Raw genomic sequence first — 20299 nt, 5'->3', positions numbered from 1 at the left:
GCATTCCCTTTAAGAGAGTGCTCCAAATTTTAGCTTGTCAAATTATAAAAGACAGCTGGGAGCCAGAAATCTCATTAAAACACTCATTAAAATGCATTTTTTTTGTTATTCTGTCTCTCACTGCTAAAATAAACCTACTATTAAAATTACAGACTGATCATTTCTTTGTCAGTGGGCAAAGTACAAAATAAGCAGGGAATTAAATAATTTTTCCCACAGTAGGACATAGGTGAACATGGTGGCGAACACAGAAGCGCAGTGGAGAAAGCAAAAAAAAACAAAACACGGTCACAAATTAGAAAACGAGGATTTGTCGAGAAAGATGTTGGAGGATTTCGATTTAAGCCAAAAGGAGACTGGTTTTCTTTTAGCTTTAAACAAAACTTGTTTTTTTGTGAGACTAGCATGTTCTCACAGGAGCTTACACTACACCTACATCCTATGTCATTTACTGGAACACCACTCTCTTGGTAATGTCCGTTTCTTACACAAATGCATCAGATTTGCTTCAGGAGGCCTTTATTAACCTTTTGGAGCCTTGTAGATTACTTTTTTATGATGGATTTATGCACTTTATTTTTTTTTTAAATCTCAACAGTCACATAGGCTCAAGGGTAAGTAAACCATGGGTCAATTTAAATTTTTAGGTAAACTATCTGTTTAATTTAACACAGAATCACTGAATAGGCCATTTTCTTTACGATTCAAGACAAGTGCATCAAAAAGTAAGCCGATAACATGATGAAACACGGGTCATGAGAGTTTGTTTGCTTGTCTTCGCCTACAACGCTGAGAGAATGACAGGCTCTCAATCAATGTTGACAATTTGATGTGTTTGTGCACAACTGCCTTTATTACAGGAGAGTTTCACTATTCATGCTGAGATGGACTAGAGCTCTATCTGAGCAAACACCAAACAATTCTTAACCAATCATCCATTTATATTTATGACTCAAAAGATCATCTGTGTATATTTGTGTAATGTATTTTGGGCTTACATTTTATGTGTGTAATATATTTGTGCCCTGACTCGGCTGTCCAATATAGTATAAATTTTTAAAAAGATTTTTATATAATAACTTTTCCACCAGGCAACTTGTCATAACAGCCTGTTTACAAAGCCAATCTTGCAGCACAAAATGTGCTGCTCAAACTGCTCATACCAAAATGATCAGGGACACTGTTAAAAATAAACTTAAGCCACTTCTTCCTTACACTGGGATTCTTCAGAATGATGTAAAGAGAGGCTGGAGATACACACAGCCGGAAACAGCACAAGGTTTGGCAAACGTTCCACACATTTTACTCTTATCATTAGTTTATGTGGTGTTTAGAAAAAATATGATCTATCCTGCTTTCATCATATTACCTCAGGTTTTTGATCACTCAATAGGCCTCATTGACGCAATAAACGTGGGCGCTCATGCGCTGATGATGCATTCATCATCAGAACATTACGTAAATTCAGATTAGTAAATGCACTTTTTCAACTGGAAAGAAAGAAGTTCTGAAAGAATGAAGTTCTGGAAGTTTCGGTGTACATCAGGCTCTTTTATCTCAGAAGATCAAGGAATTTGTTTGAAATCTGATTTGCAGCTTTTACAGGAGGTGTAGCATACTCTGCCCATTAAATGAAGGGAAAATGAAAAGGAAAATGAATATGACGGGAAATAACATATAAAGAGAAGAGAGGCCATATGCTATACTTTTATACACTTTTTAATATATTATATTATAGTTATTTTCTATTTCTAATTATATTAAATCAGCCAAGGTTTCTTACATCAAAAAACAGTCACAATTTATATCATTAAATGGCACCTATTATGCAAAATCTACATTTACATGTTGTTTGATCATAAATGTGTGTTGAAACTGTGTGTACACAACCACCCTATAATGATAAAAATACAGCTGCATCTTTTTTGAATCTCCATAAATCATAAGCAGTGTTTTAGAACAAGCCGTACACAGAATTTGTAAAATGTGATGTCAACTCTGAACTGTCTTAACAAGTCGTCATATTTTTGAATCTTCTGTTTTTTTTTCCGATATACGTCACTGGGTAACACATTAGCATAATTCCTGCCTACCCGTGAAATACAAACACTCTGACCTGCCCACAAACACTTCCGCTAGTTAGTGTGTTTACATCATATCAAGAAGTCGCTGTGTTCTGCGCTGTAAAAGCAAGTTTGTTTTGTTTTCACTGCCGAAAAACTATGATGTGAAGAATCAGTGGTTAAAATTACTTTTTTCCACAATACCACAGCAATACAATTCAAACCTTTTGTTGTGTGCTCCTCATTTTACAGAGGACTGCTTCCCTAATCTTGCCTTTTATCTTCTTTGGCTTCTGATCGTCTCTATTTGGACTAACAAGAGTCTCTGAACCACAACCTGTAAGTACAATTGATACTTTATATGTACATTTTTCACTGTTTCCTAAAAATGTGTCGATTAATGTAGACTGTTGTTATGTTGTTTAATAATAAAGAATGTAACTTAGACATATTTTGGTTTACAAACTGTATTGTTTCATCAGTTAGTCATGTCAGTATTCGGCTAACGTATCCACCATTATTTTGTTATGTGTTTACAGCTTAGCAGCCAAACTTTAGCTGTGGGCATGATTCGCTTGCATAAGTGATAAGCAAAATGTTCTTATGCCATTATTTTAAGAACGGACTGGAGCACTATTTTATTGTTTTATGTAAGGGTGCACCAGGGTTGCCAGGTTTTCACAACAAATCCTGCCCAATTGCTTATTAAAAATAGCCCAATCATGTTTTGGGGGGAGTCCCACGTTAAAAATTGCATTCTGGGGTGTAAAATACACGCTTTTTTTGTGTTCCCCTGGTAAATTCGCATTCCAATGCTAAATATGACGTTATTGGGGCCGCTTCAACTCACGACATCAAAAACCGTGTACTTGGCAACACGATGGCAGCGCTCGCTAACTTGCTCAAATACTCCTCTCTGTGCCAATCACAACATGTTTGGCCAGCTGACCAATCAGGGCATTTCTTTTCTATTATTAAAGTTCACATCCAGAACAAAAAAATACAGATAAATGTACTCACCCCCTTGTCATCCAAGATATGTCTTTCTTTCTTCAGTTGTAAAGAAATTATGTTTTTTGAGGAAGACGTTTTGGGATTTTTCTTCATATAGTGGACTTCTATGGTGCCCCAATTTTGAACTTCCAAAATGCAGTTTAAATGCAGCTTCAAATGCGGTTGTAAACAATCCCAGCCAGGGAAGAAGGGTCTTATTTAGTGAAACGAACATTTGTTTTCATTAAAAAAATACAATTTATATTCTTTTTAAAGTCAAACGGTCGTTTTGTCTTGCTCTCACTGAACTCAGTTTTTTTCTGGTTCAAGGATCATCCTACATCGCTGTTTTACCTTTTTTGTTAAGGGTGTGTGACCTTTTTTGCATGTTCACTTTGCAAAGCCTGTGTCGGTACTTTTGCAGCGATGTAGGATGATTTTAAAATGATTTTTTTTCGTCGTACCCTAACTGTCTTAACCCAAAATACACAAAGCTTAGGGAGAGCAAGACAAGACAAGCCTTCTTCCTCGGCTGGGATCGTTTTAAATAGCATTTGGGATTGTTTGAAGCTGCATTTAAACTGCATTTTGGAAGTTCAAACTCGGGGGCACCGTAAAAGTCCACTATATGGTTAAAAATCCTAAAATGTCTTCCTCAAAAAACATAATTTCTTTGCGACTGAAAAAAAAAGACATGAACATCTTGGATGACAAGGGGGTGAGTACATTATCTGTACATTTTTGTTCTGGAAGTTAACTGTACAAGGGGGCACAAAAACCTAGCAATGCCACTGTAAATATGTATAGGTAACTATGGGCAGTATTATCCTCATGGTTGTGAAATCACCATATCTGAATGACATTTTTGCAGCTTAGTTTAAAAAAACGGACCCTATATAGACTGAAAAAGTGTGTTGCACTTCCAACATTCATATATCTCAAAAGAACAAGAAAAATCCTGTTTTGCATGATATGTCCCATTTAAATGATCTGTAGTCTTCCAGCTAGTGCCAAACTGCATGTTTCATCAGTTTTTTTAACGCTTGACCGATGTAATCCGTGCATAAATATTCCAAAACCCATGTTTCTTTTTTCTTTTTTTACACTGTGCTGTTTTTTTGTGAGTGAGGCTCAATATAGCAGTGGAGGAATGGCAGATAGAGCACTGGACGACAGCAAAGCCTAATGGATTTCTGGCTTGGTCACCCTCACAGACCACACACACACACACTGCCAAAAAACAACTGATTTTTCCCGACGAAACACGTCTTGGGCCTTATCGATCGCCATTTCCACTCTATCCGGCGCAGAGGAGGATCAGAGAAACCGTCAGGAATGGTTACATTTGGCTTGTGAAGGAGAGAGAATCCCCTAGCAGACAGAATGCTCTGCTGGGCCCTGAGCTGAGGGCCATCTCGCACTTTCACCTCAGACTAGAAAGATAGTTCCTGTTTTCGCAAAAGTTTTGAAATGTCGGAGCTCAGCCTCAAGAATCGGCAAGGTCAAATGCTTAATCTCTCCAATGAACTGATTGCTTGCTAGTTCCATGCCAGATTACAGTTCAGGTGTATCTGCTAGCAAGATTAAGACTGTCAGATCTTATTCTACATCAGACGAGGTTATACGGCACTGAATCAAAAATATGTCCGTCCTCTGGCTCCCAGTACATGTATGGGAACTAGAGTCATAAAGATGGCATCAGGACTGATGAAAACATGATGCAACAATAAAATGATAGATTACAGAGTGTCTATTTACACAAAGTGCAAATAGCCCACTTTGTTGGCAGAGGCTTTTTGCACTAACTCTGTCCACCAAAGTGTGATTGGGCTAGAAAACATAACAAAAGACAGCTACTGAACAACAAAATAAAATAAAGGTGCTTCACGATGCCATAGAAGAATTGTTTTGGTCTAAATGGTTCCATAAAGAACCTTTAACATTGGGCTGCATGATTATGAGAAAAATCATAAATGTTGATTATTCCCTTGAAATTGTAATTGCGATTATTAATTACGATTATCACAATTTACATTGATTGATGTTTTAAATAGCTTTATACCATTGTTTGAAGCAACCAAAATTTTATATACAAATAAAAAACAAGCTAAAAACACTCTTCCTGAAAAACTTCTATTGCTTTTCTCGTTGTCACAAATGTCAACGATACATTGGTTTCTTTAAATAAAAAAAGTACAAATATGTGATATGCATAGGGGTATGCCGGTATCATGTTCATGTTGCGATTAATGGTATTATCACAATATTTACATTTATTATCAAAAAAGTGACCTCATAATACTGTACAACAGGTTTAATAACTATTTTCATATAATAAAAATAACATTTAAATACAATAAAGCAATACATAAAAACATATAAAGTAAAAAAAAAGTGTACACAGATTAAAGTGCAAAAGAATTATAAAAACCAATATGTATCAATATGTATAAGATCTCATAGTTAACTTTAGTTAATGCATAAATATTCACAATGGGCAATAGCTACATTTGCTACATAAGTTATTAATTATCATACTTTTAAGTTATTATTATTTATTCTTTGTTAAAAAAAAATACAACTCTTTGTTCATGTTAGCTCATTAAATAACACAGTTATACTTTTCAGAAAGTGAAAGCAGTTTAGTTTACGGGTTTCAAGCCATTCTCAGATGCCTGTTAGTGTGCCGTCACACCGACAGAGGCCACTCCCACAACAGTTGATAGACACTTTTGTGGTTTTAGCATAGACCCGCCCCTAGTGAGAAGTAAACTGTCGGCCATTGTTTCAACGCTGGGAGGAGAATGTCGCCTAAGCGAGTGTGGAGTACAGTTGATGGGTGTAACAGCAAACACAGCAGTCGTCATTTACTACCGACATCTGAGCCGCTGAAGACACAGTGGCTAAATTTTGCCGCCAATCTACCTAAATGGGTTCATGTTTGCGTGAATCATTTCTCACCAGACTGCTTTATAAACAAGGGTCAGTATAAAGCAGGTTTTTGCTAAGAAGCTGCTGCTGAAAAATGGATCTGTATCAACTATTCATGTTCCTGCTTCATCTTCACGAGAAGTGAGTGAAATTTTTTTTCTATGAATCTTTGCAAATCGCCTTTTCTAATAATGTGCTAAAAGTAAGCATGTTTCACGATGAATGAAAGTGTAACTTGCACTCTCAGAGAACATGGTTATGTCGTCTTCTCTATGTACATCCGTCTCAATATAATTCATAATCGCACGTTTATAATGAACAATGCATTAAGGTGATTGTCTAAACTGTGTACATTGCTGTAAAACTACATTAAGCCTAGCTTTGTGATGCTAGATGGTTTAAAACGGTGTCTGTCAATGATTAAGAAGTCATGTACAATTATTTTAAATTGTTTTGGATCAGTTATAACTGCATTAAGAATGGTAACTTTAACACAATACCTGCAAACTAGTGTTTACAGCTCGCAACTGCATATGAGTAAAGACCAAACTACTCACATTTATGTATTTCAGTATTACGACGGGGTAAGTTATGTTAACCGATCACTTATTTGCCCTTGTTCAATCAGCTGTACCTCAGTAAACACATCGCGTTCATATCTCTCTCAGTACGCTACCCTGCCAGTACATACAAAGATAAATCAAAGTGACATTAAAGGAACACTCCACTTTTTTTTGGAAATAGCCTCCTTCTCCAACTTCCCCCGAGTTAGTAAATTGAGTTTTACCGTTTTGACATTCAGCCGTTCTCCTGTTCTGGCGATATCACTTTTAGCATATCTTAGCATAGATCATTGAATCCTATTAGACCAGTAGCATCGAGTTCAAAAATGACCAACGAGTTTCTATATTTGTCCTATTTAAAACTTGACTCTTTTGTAGTTATATCGTGTACTAATACTGGCGGAAAATGTAAAGCTGCGATTTTCTAGGCCGATAAGATTAGGAACTACACTCCCATTCCGGCGTAATAGTCAAGGAAGTTTGCTGCCGTAACATGACCGAAGCAGGCGGAGTAATATCACGCAGCACATGTGGAAATGCTAACCTAGCTGGGAACTAATTTCAGGTGCTGCGTGATATTACTGCGCCTGATGCAGCAAACTTCCTTGTAGGGCTAATCTTATTAGCCTAGAAAATCACATTTTCCACCTGTATTAGTACACAATATAACTACAGAAGAGTCTAGTTTTAAATAGGACAAATATCGAAACTCGTTGTTCATTTTTTAACGCGATGCTATTGGTCTAATAGGATTCAATGATCTATGCTAAGCTATGCTAAAAGTGATATCGCCAGAACAGGAGAATGGCTGAATGGATTTCAAAACGGTAAAACTCAACTTATTAACTCGGGGGAGTTGGAAAATTTCCAAAAAAAAGTGGAGTTTTCCTTTAAGTTTAATAACCATTCAGAAACGCCATTCAAAGCCGTAATTGCCGAACTTCTTCACGGGTGTCATCTTGTTCCAGGTCCAACTCTGGTTCAAATTAATATGGTTGCACACGTGTTTTCAAAGCCTCCCGCGACCATTATTTTCCCCAAACTGTGCCCTCTACTGTTGTCTAGGCAACACCCCATGTGCAATGTTTTGACACGCCCCACAGAACTGAGGGGCAGAGTGAGCAGAGGTTCATATCATTTAAAGGGCCATGCACTGACATCGGTTGCTGAGAATAGAGCTATTTTTACCAGGTAAAAATTAGTGTTTTTTTACACAGCCATTGAGAATTTTGAATCAAAGTATATTACAAACTTTTCATTGGGACCCTAAAGCATCATATTAACTTGTGGAAAATGGGCATCCGATGACCCCTTTAAAATGCATTTAAAATTCTAAATAATTTATTAGAAATAATTGTTCTTGGTATTTTGATGTGCCCACGATAACAATATTTTGATTCGGCGATTGATACTTTAAACACACCCCTTAAGCATGCAGAATAATTAACTTTTTTTTTTTTTTTGTAATCGTGGCTTTGGACGATTATGTAATCATGGCATCTGTAATCGTGATCGCGATCACGTCAGGGTATTTTCACTTAGTGTAAATATCATCTCATTGCTATTTACACTTACTGAATGCAAATACCAACTCCCAATAGAAGTGAAAACATAAACAGTTAAAAGGAGTAAACTAGTTTCCTAATCCTAAAACCTATTTCTAAATTTAAATTGGATTTTGACTGCCATTTTTTTCAGTGTGGACTCAGACTTTTGGATGTCACTGTATCTTTCCATATGACTCTTTTTCTTTCAGCCAGTTTTTGTGAACATGGCTTGTTGGGCTGAGAACAAACAGAGTCACAGCTGGTTTGAGCTCTGTGAAACTCTCAGATCTCATTTGGAGAGGTTTGCCGGTATTAATCAGGTTTGAATTATCACACACATGCTGTACCTGCCGATGAGATTTGCATTGAGGTTTCGAGTGTACGACACAGATTTCTCATTTGCAATAGATGGGGGAAAAATGTTCTGCTGCCCAACTCAAAGCCAGGAATCCAAATATCATTAATCCAGTCTGATGATATTTTAAAATATTAACAAGTCTAATTATAATTTAGCTCATTATTAATATGTCCTGGTGGAGAATCTGATTATTTGAGTTGATAAAAGATTTTATAATCATCTGGTGTGTCCAAATCTTTAAATACATTCTGAGCGGAACTATTTCTGGATTGAGGTTATTACAGTTACTAAAACTATTAAAAAAAACTTTTGTTATTTAGAATAAAATATTAAAATATTCATATTGAAATATTAAAAAAGCCATTTTCATTTACTTTAACTTAACTAAAACTAAATAAAAATGAATATAATTTTAAACTAATAAACAGGACAAAAACACAGATGTTCTATGGGTTATTTCTCATAAATTTTATGAGTACAGTTTGTAAAACATAATTTGTTTATACTCACATTACCTTAAATTGCTTTTCAACATAGGCTTTAGAGATCAGAGTTCAGAGTATCATGATGTTATAGCTATATTGATCTAGAATATTGTGTTCAGATATTATTGCTATAAAACCATCAGATAAAATTAGATTGTAACATATGTTAAGCATATTCTTCAAGAGTTGCTAAGGCAACAGATGGTAGTAAATACATAAGACACACTTAACAGGTTTGCTTTTTCATAGTGAATAAGATTATGTGGTCTACGGGGATCTTAATGTCTGGTTAACCAGTCTGTGCTGCTTTTGTATTAGGAAAGCAAACGGAAATGGAATAATCTGATAATCTGAAAGCCTTCCATTAAAAGAATAATAGTGGAAGATATAATAAGGAGTGCTGTTATCACATGCAGCCCAAATCACACTTACGGGACTCGGGAAGAACTTGAATAAATGGGGTGAATTGAGGATAATTAGTACACAGCATTTGAATGATTAAACAACTGGTGTGACAGAGAACAGTGATTTTACATAATGACACAAAATGACAAATTTGAGGTATCAGTGGCATTAGTGCTAGCGCTTACTTACAGTCATTCTGAGACTTACCACTAACAATCTATATATAACAACATACTGAACTTGTTCACATTATTTTATACATTTAACTGATATATTTAAGCTGTTTAGTTACATAGCGGACAGCCAAATCCACTATAATTTTAAATAATTTTATAAATAATACTGTTTTTGTGTCACGATATGTAGTTTTGAGATATTTTAAAGTCAGAATGTATTTGTTTAGACTTTAAATATGTAGTTTGTTAATAAAGGTAACATATCTTTGAAAATTTTCTTTGATGTTTTAAGAAATGTGAGCTCCAGGGCGTCAGCAGGCGTTTAAGTGCTCATGAACCTGCCGAGAGCAGCCTTACCTCGGCCAGATTTTTTTGGAATTTGCTGCAAGCTCTGATGTCTCTATAGTATAACATGAGATATAATCCATTTTGGGTAATCTAAAGAGCAGTCTCATTAAAGAGGTCCTATTATGCTTTTTCTCTTTTTGAATTTTAGCTAGTGTGTGGTGTGCATGTTTGGGCATAAAAAACATCTACAAAGTTACAAATCTCAAAGTCCACTCCAAAGGGAGATATTTAGTTTTTAAAAAAATCCCTTTTCAAGAACTACAACGAACAGCTCCTTTGGACTACAGCGTTTGTTTTATGGATGCTACATAAATCCCATCTACGGAAATTCGAATCATGGACGAGGAGAGGGATTTGTCTAACTTTAGCGATGTAGCATGGACATCCGCTTCTGGGATGCTTCAGCTTATAAACGCAAGCATTGACTAAAGCGTCCGCAAACCGCTCAGGTAGCTGTGCTGGAGCCACGGCGTAGACGTGTGGAGTGTGTGGTAAGAGATTTATTCATCATACACTGTAGATAGCTTCACTAGCCTTATGCTGGAGCTGGTTTCGGACATGTAAATAATTAAATAAATTAGCACAATAATGATAATATCATGTATAGGCAAACTTGCAGGCTGACAATAGGACCAACACTACTGTAACGTATTATTTACTCACCCGCCATGCATTCTAGACGTATATGACTTCCTTATTTCAGTAAAAGTCTTCATTAGTGATCCGATGTGTTTTTGTAAGACAAATATCCATATTTAAAACTTAAGAATCACTTAAGACTAGCTTGTGTAATCTAGCTGTCTAAACTGTTCTCCAATTGCAATGCAGTGGGACTGCTAACCAATTACAATGCATTTCGTTTTTCGGAAGGCGGACCTTCATTAAACCCAAAACTAATCGAGCCATTTGTGCCAGCCTGAGGAGAAAGCTATAATAATAATTTGAATTGAAAAATAATGCATTTTTCGAACCAACAAGCATGAGTGCATATTCTAGTGCACCCCCAAAACAAAATAAAGACTTTGTAAAAGAGCATAATAGGACCCCTAATTTGTTATTTGTTCCAGAGCAAATAGTTTTGGCTAAGGCCAAAATCTCATCACGTTATAATTAATGTAACTTCAATGCTGTATATCAGAGATAGCAACTTTTATGATGGCTGTTGTTGTTAATTAAATAGTATTATTCAATAAATAATATTTCTTTTTATAAATAATAGTATTTAGTATTGGGAAACTGTGTGTTTGTGATGGTGATTAGTTTAACTCTTCTGCCATTAGATGGTGACAAGTGTCAGCAGCAAAGACTTTTAGATGTAAAAAGATCTAGAAGTAATAACTTGTTATTTTTACTTTCAACAACAGCTTGTAAGACAGCCAACAAATGCACTGAGCAGCGCTGTCTTAAGTAATCACCTTTACCAGATGAAAGGATAGTGCTACAAAGATATTGCTTTTCTCAGCAGATAATTATACTAATGTTTTATTGTGAATATGAGATTTAGCTGAGGACTGAATGCTGCCTCTTGCAGGAAATACTCTAGAGTGAGCTTTTATTACAGTAATACAATAAGCTTTCAGTGAATCAACTCAACGTTCCTTCGTTAGTTCTAAAGTGACGTTTTCCAATTAGTAACGGAGGCTAGTGCTCAACTGTTAAAATGTTGAACTGAGATTTGAATCCGTGGCAGAAGAAGGTAGTTCAGCACAAAATAATGTTTTCAAAGACACTCCTTTGTTGTTTCTTATGTATTTACAAACTCCATCAAACTGTTGTATAAACACAATATCACACACGTAGCCATGCAACATGGCTGTATATCAGCACACTGCACTCACCTAAGGTAACACATATGTTTTTTTTTTTGTTTGTTTCCCAATTATGATGTGTATTTTATTTGTGTAATTTACAGGATTACAACCAAAATTTACAACCAGAATTAACCTTAACGCATTAACTGCATCTATTCCTGACTGGCAGCAGTGGCAGCTGGTACTTTTCAAATGTGGGAATGCACAGATGTCACCTATCAACGTGCAATATATATATATATATATATATATATATATATATATATAATATATATATATATATATATATATATATATATATATATATCATAGTGACTGTCTGCAATGCTGCTAAAAGCAGCTTCCCACTTCTCACTATGTGTTTCCCGCAGCTTAGAGCCATTGCCATTGATTTACAGATTTCACTCTGCCAGCTTATCTGAGGCAACATGAGAAGGCCCTCCTCCTTTTTTAAAAGTATTTAAAAAGTGACTCAAAATCTATTTTTCACCTGTCTGCCTTCTCCACTCTCTCATCACTCCATTACTTCCCCATCATTCTTCTGCATCCTTCATAAGACATTCAATCAACACCTCTGGCAACACCAAATTGAGGGAAACGAGGGTACGCAGGACTGTGCATGTTTTTTGGGGTCTTTTCTTCCGATTTACCCTCGGGCTGATTGGCGTAAGGCGAGTACGGCTGCCTTTTGTTCCTCTGCTGACTCTGAGCTCAATTATGTTCTTTCGTCTGTACAACATACAAAGGCTGCTGGCTTTTCACGGGCGTCTCTAATGGAGAACTACTGCTGTGGGTTAATGATGCCTGCATTACAGACTTCTAGTGAGAAATAGTAAGGGCTTTTCATCTGCAGTAGTACCTCGACCCATGCTGGTGACTGTGTAGTTTGGGACTCTATAGTTTTTCCTTGTAAGCAATGCAAATCGACTCCAAGTGTACAGCTTATTAGAGCTCAAGCAATGTGGTCGTGTAGTTTGTCACACCTCAAAAAGCATAACTGGAGAGAAAACTGTACTAAGAGCAGTGTGTAGCTTAAAAGGCTAGAGTAAAAACAGGAAATTAAATAGTGCATAGCCTAATAGAGCTCTTTAAGTCTTCGACTAGTGTCGACGTAACTACTGTGCCATTCATTTCCGCTAATAAGCGCACACATGCTACTTTCAAGACACATCCAGAAACATTCAGAAACTCTTTGCTAATTAGTACTTTGCTGCAGTACTCTGAGTGCTAATTAAGTGGTAGCTTATTCAGATCGCCTGAACCCGACTAGTTCTTCCCGTCACGTATGCGAAGCCTTATTAGCAGGCTTATCTGAATTTTCCAGCATCAGACATCTGGTTACCTCTAGAACTAAACCTTCAGTCACAGCATGTGAGCTCAAACTGCACCAAGCTTAGGGAGTAATTTATATTCCAGAGCCCTGATAATAAGACTGGTGTAGCTGCTCACCACCATATGTGGCAATTTGGATGCTGGTGTGATGATGTCTCAACTGTTGCTTCTTCACTTAAGTTGAACAGTTTCACCAGTTGGCACTGTTTAGCATGGCTGCAGTGGTCTACAGTAGAGACCTGCAACACAACAGAGTGCGCCGCGGGACAAAACTTGATGGGCAAGTGCGGGTGCGGGCGGGTAGGGACTCATGTGTGTCCGGGCTGCGGGAAAATAAAATGATTCGCGGGACTCCCACAAAATAGAATTATCTAAACATAAAATATCTAAAAAAAAAAAAAAAAATTATTCATCTATTGCACAAAAGCAGCAATAACAACATAAATATGATTAGTAAGGGCAAGAATAGACAGTTTCAATTTAAAACTTGTTTGCAGCGTGAGCAATGTAGCCATCTGCTGATTTCTGGAACGCATCGCCAATCAGTGGTGTTTAAGTTAAAATCCACTCACTGCTCAAAAGCTTTGAACAGTGCTGAATATTGTGTGCTTATGAATTACAACACACAAAGTGTAGACATTTATGAAAGATTAATTATAAGTGGATCCAAGATGGCAGCCAATTAGTCTGTTTGTGTTTGTGTCCGTTTTCGTTGAAATTGATTTAAGTGTTCCTGAGGTTTTTAAAAAGGTTTTGTCTTTTTAAATGGACTGCTGATGCTCGAAGTCACCTAGTTGATGATTTATTGAGTAAACTTGTACACGAGTGCCACGGGGATTCAGCGTGTTACACCTGCAGAGGTATACCCGATTCAAGCTATCGCGTCCTGGGCGTCCTGGACGATTAAAACCTTTGAAGTCTTGTTGGCCCGGGAATCGGATGAAAATCTGACTGATTTTATTTCATCGCACACAGGCATCAAGTTACAAGTTATCCTCCACTCCATTGCTTGAGTGAGCGCCGCTGCCTGAGCAGGAATTTCTGAGATTTGAGCCCGTGAAGTGCTTGATTACTGGAGTTTGACCGGGAATTGGATTTAAAACTGTTTGAATCCCTCATAGCCTCGGCAGACAAAATCTACAGTTTTATTACATCGCACACAAGCATCAATTCACAAGATATTTCAGCTCAAGGTACTCGTGTATGAGCGTGATTGTGTGTCGTTGTTGGAGCAGGAATTTTGGAGTTTTAAGTTCAATAAGTGCTAGAATCCTGAAGTTTTATTTTTTGTTTGACTGAGGACTTAAATTTGACTTGTTACACCGCACTATAAGTGATCCGGTCCAAGTCATTGTGTGTGCGTGATTGCGTGCCGCTGTTTAAGCCTCAGATTGGAATCTGGATTTAAATCTGGTTTGCTGCATTGCACACATTTGCTGTATCGCGCACAAGCATTCAGTTTACAAGCTGAATTTGATTGTGTGTACAGGATCCTGGACATTATTTTATTATATGGACCTATATATTGGACTCTGTGGTCGACAAATTGCTTGCGTACATCATGTGGTGTTTAACGTTTGGATGCATGTTATTTTTAAGTTTATTCTTCTGGATATCTTGTCAAGTTCATATAAGTGGCAGCGGGTATGTCTCTGGCTTATTTTCAGCGTGCAACTCATCAACTGTAAATTTTGATATTCGGACACAATATGGAGTATCTACTAACTCTGTTATGTTTGAACAATACTATGAATTGCTGTACCCCATAGATTTTAAGTATTTGGATTTTATGAAATGTGCTTTATCTAGGGAGGAAAATTATTGTATGACTAATATAGCTTGTTTGGGGTCTATGGCTGGAAGTAGAGTTAGTAACTCAGTTAAACGAAGGAGTCTAATAGTTTTAATGTTGTTAATGTCTGGGAATGTATCTCCAAATCCAGGACCTTATACTGCCTTAAGTTTTACTACTCCAGCTGAGTTAAAAACAAGATCTGGATTGGGTTTTATACATTTAAATGTTCGTAGCTTGTTGCCCAAATTGGATATGGTATACATCTGGGCTAAAAATACAAATGCGGATGTGATAGTTATATCTGAATCCTGGCTTAATAAATCTATCTCAGACAGAGATATCAGTATTACTGGTTATAAGGTTTTTAGATCAGATAGATTAAAAAAGGGTGGTGGGGTAGCAATTTACGTCAAAGAACATCTAGAGGCATCATTGCTACTTTCGGTCTCAATACCAAAACAGTATGAATTATTAGCTTTGAATCTCTGTGTGTCCAAAACCCTTCAGATCACTATAGCTGGTTGTTATAGGCCTCCTTCGGCTACTAGCAATGCTGTACAATCACTAATGCATTCATTGACCTCTTTGAAATATAAGGAAATGCTCATAATGGGTGATTTTAATCTGAATTGGATGCATGCAATATCCGATGATTTAAATTTTTTTTGTGATAGTCATAATTTTTTTCAATTAGTAGATACACCCACCAGGCCAAATTCTAAATTTCGAGAAAAATCTACATTATTAGATCTTGTTCTTACAAACGTTCCACATAAATATTCCTCAGTTTCTGTATTTGCAAACGATATTAGTGATCATTGTGTTGTGGCAGTAGTCAGAGATACACGGCTGCCTAAGCAGAACCCGAGAATTATAACTAAGCGTTCTATGAAACATTTTAGTGAGCAGGCATTCTTGAATGATCTTGCACAAACTGATTGGGATAAAATGACTTTAATTCCGGATGTTGAGTGTGCTTGGGAATATTTTTATAATAGTTTTATGTCAATTATTAATAAGCATGCACCTTTGAGAAAATATAGAGTTAAATGTCGGGATAATCCATGGTTCTCAACTGTCTTGTGCGAACTTATTCAAGAACGGGATGCAGCATGGGCCAGGGCTAGACAAACACAGTTAAATTCTGACTGGCTACATTTTAGGCAGCTCCGAAATAAATGTACATTTGCGATTAGAAAATCGAAATCTGACTACTTTCTTGATAAAACCACAGAAAATTTGACAAATTCTCGGAAGTTGTGGAGGAATATTAAACTGTTAACTGGTAATAAATACAATTCGGGGTTTCCTTCTTGTTTAACGATAGATTCTATCAAAATTACAGACAAAAAACAAATGCTTAATAGTTTTAACAGATATTTCATTGCATCAGGGTCTATATTTCCAACAAATAATAATACAGTTTTTGACCTAGATTTCCTTAAAGCTGAACATAATCTATGGTCTAGTGAGTTTGCTTTTCAACAGATTACTTCCTCCGATGTCTATTTGGCTTTAAAGGCACTAGATGTGAATAAATCATCAGGTCCTGATCACATTGCCCCACTGTATTTAAAATTAGCGGCTGATTTGATTTCTCCTCCATTGACATATTTATTTAATCTCTCACTATCATCTAATATAATTCCTAGGATTTGGAAATCAGCATTTGTTGTTCCTTTGCCAAAAGGGGGAGATTCTTCCTTAATGGATAATTATAGACCTATATCTAAACTTTGTATTCTTTCAAAAGTTTTAGAAAATTTAGTTAGTAATCAGTTGGCTCAGTATCTAAATTGTCACAATATTCTATCTATTAATCAATCTGGTTTTCGTAAAGGGCATAGTACCACTACAGCTGTCTTAAAGGTTATGAATGATATCGTGGAATCCTTAGATAATAAACAACATTGTGCTTGTGTTTTTATTGACCTATCAAAGGCCTTTGATACCGTGGATCACATTATATTATTAGATAGGCTTCGACAGGTAGGGTTATCAGAAAATGTTATTTTATGGTTCACAAACTATTTACAGGGTAGAACCCAATGTGTTCAGGTGGAAGGTGTTCGGTCAGATTTTTTGGAGATTATTAAAGGAGTCCCTCAAGGATCTGTGTTAGGGCCGTTATTATTTAGTATATATATAAATTGTCTTGATTTTAATATTGTCAATGCAAAGTTCCACTTCTATGCAGATGATATTGTTTACTGCTCGGCTCCCTCTAAGCAACAATCTGTGGCTTCTTTACAGTCTGTTTTTGATATTATTCTAAATAGATTCTGTGCTTTGAAGTTGGTTTTAAATATTGACAAAACAAAGTGTATGTTATTTACAAATTCTAGAACTTCAGAGAACCCTATTGTACTCCAAACTTATCAGGGGAGCCAAGTTACCTCAGTGTTGGAATACAAATATTTGGGCATTATTATTGACAACACATTGCGTTTTGGTTCACATATTAAGTATTTGCAAATAAAACTAAAGAAGCAGCTTGGTTTTTATTTTAGAAATAAGTCATGTTTTTCATTTAAGGTTAAGAAAGAAATAGTTTCTGCTATGTTTTTACCGGTTCTTGATTATGGGGATGTGGTTTATCAGCATGCTCCTTCTTATCTTCTTCTATCTTTGGATGCTCTGTACCATGGAGCTCTAAGATTTATAACTGGATGTAAATTTTCAACACATCATTGTGAATTATATAAAAGAGTTGCATGGCTCTCTTTGAGTATCCGCAGAAAAATGCATTGGTATTTGTTGATATATAAGGCAATCTTGAGTTGCTTACCAATTTATCTCTGCTGTCTTATACAAAGGATTTCCTTTAAAAGTTACTCACTACGTTCTCAATCAAATTACAATCTGTGTGTGCCTTTTGTCAGGACTGAACTCGGTAAAACTTCTTTTAAATATGCCGCCACTTCAGACTGGAATCTTAAGGAGATAAAATTACAGAACTTGGTGTCGTATAATAATTTTAAGTCTTTATTGTGTAATTTAGAGAGAAACCAAATTGTGTGTGATTGTTTTTAATGTGTTAGTTGTTTTCTTTGTAATGTCTGTTGCAACTCTGTTGTTAAATGGCTGCCTACCTTGGCCAGGACACTCCTGGAAAAGAGATTTTAATCTCAGTGAGTTTTTATTCCTGGTTAAATAAAGGTAAATGAATGAATTGTGCATAATATCCATTGTGTTATAAGAGCTTTATGAGATGGCGTATGTACTGAGATGTCAGCTTTAAAGGAGCTTTGTTTGTTTGCATTCTGCCATGGATGCACGCAGTAGCTCATGTTTGCTTTTTTTAAGAATAACAGTGGTTGTGAATGTTGATGCTTAGCCTAAATGACAAATATTTTATCCAGAGCGTTTAAGCTGGGGTCTAGTGGAACTTAAGAGATGTTACAGAACTGTTTCATGTAAATTCAATCGATGTACTGAAAAAATCTATATAGGTTAATTTTTTGCGGGCTTTTGCAGGCGGAAGCAGGACAAAACACGAATGTCGCGGGCGGGAGCGGGACGAGATAACATATATTTCTGCGGGAGCGGGCAGGCGCGGGACACAATCTTGCGGGAGCGGGCGGGAGTGGGACTGAAAAATCCATCCCGCGCAGGTCTCTAGTCTACAGTCTACACCAGCAGCAAAATAACACTAACCAGCCTGAAGCAGATAAAGGTTCATGGTTAAGCTGGTTAGCATGGCCCAGTACCATTTTCTATACATGGACTGAATTGTGGCTTTTCTAAATGTGGACCAATACATAACAAAGTTAATGGTAAATTACTTCCTTTAGCAAAAGAAAAGCAAAAAGAAAACCCACAAAAAAACAAAAGCGAAGCAAAAAAGAGCCAAAAAACCCCAAAACAAAAGCAATAAAACAGCACAACAAAAGCAAAGCAAAGCAAAAAATAACTAAATAAAACAAAAAATCTATGAAATATTGCAAAGCAAAACAGAGCAAAGAAAGCAAAACAGAACAAAAAAAGACAAAAGAAAAGCAAAAAGAAAACCCACAAAAAAAAAACAACACAAAGCAAAAAAGAGCAAAAAAACCCAAAACAAAAGCAATAAAACAACGCAAAGCAAGAGACAGAAGACAAAATCAAAGAGAGCAAAGCAACGCAAAAGCAAATCAGAACAAAAAACAAAAAAACTAAACAAAAGCATAGCAAAACAAAACAATGAAACAATGTAAAGCAAAACAGACAAAAACAAAAGCTAGGAAAGCAAAACAGCACAACACAACAAAAGCAAAAACTAACTAAATAAAACAAAATGAAAAAAGCAATGAAATAATGAAAAGCAAAAAAGAGCAAAGAAAGCAAAACAGAACAGAACAAAAAAGACAAAAGAAAAGCAAAAAGAAAACCCACAAAAACAAAAGCAAAGCAAAAAAGAGCAAAAATCCCCAAAACAAAAGCAATAAAACAACGCAAAGCAAGAGACAGAAGACAAAATCAAAGAGAGCAAAGCAACACAAAAGCAAAACAGAACAAAAAACAAAAAAATAAAATAAACAAAAGCATAGCAAAACAAAGCAATGAAACAATGCAAAGCAAAACAGACAAAAACAAAAGTTAAGAAAGCAAAACAGCACAACACAACAAAAGCAAAGCAAAAACTAACTAAATAAAACAAAATGAAAAGCAATGAAATAATGAAAAGCAAAAAAGAGCAAAGAAAGCAAAACAGCACAGAACAGAACAAAAAAAGACAAAAGAAAAGGAAACCCACAAAAAAACAAAAACAAAAGCAAAGCAAAAAAGAGCAAAAATCCCCAAAACAAAAGCAATAAAGCAACGCAAAGCAAGAGACAAAAGACAAAATCAAAGAGAGCAAAGCAACACAAAAGCAAAACAGAACAAAAAAACAAAAAAAAAACTAAACAAAAGCATAGCAAAACAAAACAATGAAACAATGCAAAGCAAAACAGACAAAAACAAAAGCTAAGAAAGCAAAACAGACAAAAACAAAAGCTAAGAAAGCAAAACAGCACAACACAACAAAAGCAAAGCAAAAACTAACTAAATGAAACAAAATGAAACAAACAATGAAATAATGAAAAGCAAAAAAGAGCAAAGAAAGCAAAACAGAACAAAAAAAGACAAAAGAAAAGCAAAAAGAAAACCCACAAAAAAATTGCAAATAAATAAATAAAACTATATATGGAGGGAGCACATTAAATATTGCAGCTACAACATTGGGCCACTCATTAATAGTATTCATTACTGCACTTCTGATGGTGACATCTCTCCAGGACAGTGGGCATATTTATGGCTAATTGTCTAAAATGGATGTCACGTAGGTGCCACCTAGCTTTTATCGAAGTAGTTCCTAGTGAAATGTTGCCAACCTTTGATCCAGAGCCAGTTTGTGTCGTATATGCATATCTCATCATTTCCAGATCACTGAGCCCATCCGAGTTATTAAGTTATTAAGTCATGTCGAGCAAACAGCCTGGATGACTCACGACGAGCTACATTTACTCGTG

The 20299-nt window shown here is 36.0% G+C and overlaps 1 protein-coding gene across 1 annotated transcript in view; it reads right to left on the bottom strand.

Annotated features, from left to right (window-relative positions):
* adcy2b (adenylate cyclase 2b (brain)) overlaps window positions 1-20299 on the bottom strand; it is a 122447-nt gene that overhangs the window by 95558 nt on the left and 6590 nt on the right. The window lies entirely within an intron of this gene.

This window comes from Garra rufa, chromosome 17, assembly GCF_049309525.1.
Source record: "Garra rufa chromosome 17, GarRuf1.0, whole genome shotgun sequence".
In the NCBI taxonomy this organism is placed as follows: Eukaryota; Metazoa; Chordata; class Actinopteri; order Cypriniformes; family Cyprinidae; genus Garra; species Garra rufa.
This window is presented reverse-complemented; position numbering and strand designations above follow the sequence as displayed.